This window comes from Astatotilapia calliptera, chromosome 6, assembly GCF_964374335.1.
Source record: "Astatotilapia calliptera chromosome 6, fAstCal68.1, whole genome shotgun sequence".
Lineage (NCBI taxonomy): Eukaryota > Metazoa > Chordata > Actinopteri > Cichliformes > Cichlidae > Astatotilapia > Astatotilapia calliptera.
In genome coordinates, this window is record NC_137427.1 from 15,737,755 (window position 1) to 15,740,832 (window position 3,078).

The 3,078-nt window shown below is 40.1% G+C and overlaps 1 pseudogene across 1 annotated transcript; it reads left to right on the forward strand.

Annotated features, from left to right (window-relative positions):
- Positions 1–1,457: 1,457 nt before the first annotated feature.
- Positions 1,458–3,078, forward strand: LOC145429409 (GTP-binding protein Rhes pseudogene; annotated as a pseudogene). The gene has a single exon (XR_013909641.1). The product of XR_013909641.1 is annotated as a GTP-binding protein Rhes pseudogene (transcript).

Sequence of the window (3,078 nt, forward strand, 5' to 3'; positions counted from 1 at the left end):
ACACAGTGCACACTGTACACAGTATCTAATAACTATAGCAATAAAATGAAATACTACACAAAGTAAAGGACAAGAGCCTGAAGAAGACCACTATTTAAGTTTATGCAAGTAACACCTGCTATGCTGACAATCTTGTAATTTCTGAAACTATTAATGCACTGAAATGTATTCTTAAGAATACAATCCAATGCGTACAAAGCAACCTGAGCCTAACAACAGGATACAGTTTATCTTGTGATTTAACTGAACTACCTTTGACTCGTCTGAAAGCGATCAAATCAAGCTGTGAAATTGCGTTTCTACAAATTTAAATTCCCCAGCACAGACTTCCTCCCATTGTTTTAGTCCACAGCTGAATTCCCACAGCGCTTTGCTCTGGGACACAGCAGTCCCCAGATGAAAGCAAACGAGTGCATATTAAAAATATGAGCAGCTGGGACAGGTTGCAGTGTTCTCTAGAGCTTGCCGTGTTTCCACGCTGCTGCGTAACTTAACAAACCAGGTAGGCTGTGAGACGATGTCAATCTCCTGGAGGGGAATTTAGAAAGGCTCACAAGTCTGATTCACACCCAAGGAACAAACTGAAAGCAGGCAGGATTAATTCTTAGACAGCTAGAGGCATACTTGCTAGTAATAGCCACACTAGTGAATAATAAAGGCTGAGGAGCTTAAGTCACATTTCTTTTGTTTGCTTGATTTTTGTTTATTATCTCAACTTCCAAATTATTATATGCAATGGCAGCTGTTGCTAATCAAACGATAACCTTACCTGAAAGCTGACCTTCAATTCCTCTGTTCATTTTAAGTAAAGATGATCTTATGGACAATGTTTGGTTTCGCAAAAAATTCATGGTGCGTTTTGTATGCACCATGAATTCATCACCTGAGATGGCTGTTTATCGTTCTACGAATGCATTCTTATATTATTTATTGCAAATGAGTTACTGATAGCAATTTATGGTGAATAAGACATCAGAGCTTTTATCATCAGAAATTATGTTCATATATTGGATGACCATGTCTAATCAAGATGAACTCTATGACGAATAAATACAACAGATAAGATAAAACTACACATCGTGCTGCAACCAAAGAAAATGTCAAAATGCTGCTTAATGAAATAAATTACCTGATTATTTGTGTGCATTTCTTTCCTTATACTATCAAACCTGAGGTACTACTTCCTTCCACTGAAGTACTCTGCGACTCTTTGGAATAATAATCAGGCTCTACTCAGACAATATTTTCTATGCTATGCTTATCATGTATCCACTCTCATATAGTGCCTCCTTTCTCTGCCTGAAGTGGCCCTTTACACTGATTTACATACTCTGAAATCATTGGTTGTCAAGATGTTGTACTTCAACAGGCTGCCTTGAGCTGATTGGCTGCAATCGCAGGGGTGGGCCACTGAGCTCTCTCACCATAACAGGCATAAAAGGCAGTGTGTGTAGGTTTAGGGCACAGTGAAGCACCCAATAAGCAGCTTCGACAGGGAGCTTAAAAACTATCAGGTGAAAAAACAAAAAGGAAAGAAGCTCAGGAACAAGAATTTTCAAACTGCACATGGAGAGATTTCCTTGAGAAAATATTTAGGTTAAAGATTACTGACAGGTTTAATATTTGCAAGTGCATTAAATAAGACACTTTTTGGGACATTTTCTTTTCTCAATTGGGCCAAGAAAGAAAAATAAGACATGTCTCTGGAGGTGAAGGAGAAGACACACGTGCGCCTAGTGTTTCTGGGAGCAGCAGGCGTGGGGAAGACGGCCCTTATCAGACGCTTTCTCCAAGACACCTTTGAACCCAAACATCGGCGTACTGTGGAGGAGCTGCACAGTAAAGAATATGACATTGGCGGGGTCAAGGTCACTGTGGAAATCCTGGACACCAGCGGTAGCTACTCCTTCCCCGCCATGCGCAAGCTCTCAATCCAAAGCAGTGATGCCTTCGCACTGGTGTACGCTGTGGATGACCCAGAATCACTGGAGGCTGTCAAGAGCCTCCGAGATGAGATTCTTGAGATCAAAGAGGACAAGTACACACCAATCGTGGTGGTGGGAAACAAGGTGGACAGAGAAGAGGAGCGTCAAGTGTCCAACGAGGATGTGCTATCAACTGTAGAGATGGACTGGAACAACAGTTATGTGGAAACTTCAGCAAAGGAAAATTCCAATGTTGTTGAAGTGTTCAAGGAGCTCCTGCAACAGGCAAACCTTCCTAGCCGCCTCAGCCCCGCACTACGTCGACGCAGGGAGACCATTCCAAAAGACACCGATTTTCGGCCACCCATGAACAAGACCAACAGCTGTATTTTGTCATAGTGAGTGTCACAGGAGGGGAGATGGTGTTTTGATTCACAAAAAGCCAGGGTGGATGAGAATATGGAAGGTATGTTGTGAAACTCAGTGGTGCTGGACAGAGAGAACGAGAGAGAAACCTGGACATCATAAGAGCTGCCTGGCTGGGATTATGGACACACACAAACACACACAAAAAACACTTCAGGAAGAAGAAAATAAGTACAGACCGAACCTAAACAGACTGCTACCTTATGAATATCTGTGAACCTAAAATTAAATGGAGAGAATGAATTAGATGTGCACTTGATGTAACGCTGTTGTTGCTTATTTGGTGACATGCTGCTGGTGTTCAGATCACTGTAAAGCTATTGCATTTCCTCATGTTAAGCTATCTGGACTGTTGCTATCCTTTGTTTACTAAGGGGAAGTATGTGTATATATGTATCAGGTGTGGTCACTGCAAAAGTTGTATATCTCATATAATTTTTTTTTTAACTTAGTGATTCACCTGTAGCACATGATACTGTTTGAATTTTTTTTTAACTGGGATTTTCTACTAAGCATAACATTACCCTTGCATTAAAAAAAACTGTGGTCAAATGGAAATATAAATGCACTTTTCATTTTGATGTGGCCATTCAAAATGCTTGTTTTTATAAATTTCATTTTTTTATCATCACATGTATTCATATATTTTTTAGCTGTTTATTTAACAAATGTATGTGGAATAGTGTCTTTAATGTGTAATAAAAGCGAAAAGCAACACTTGTGAAAA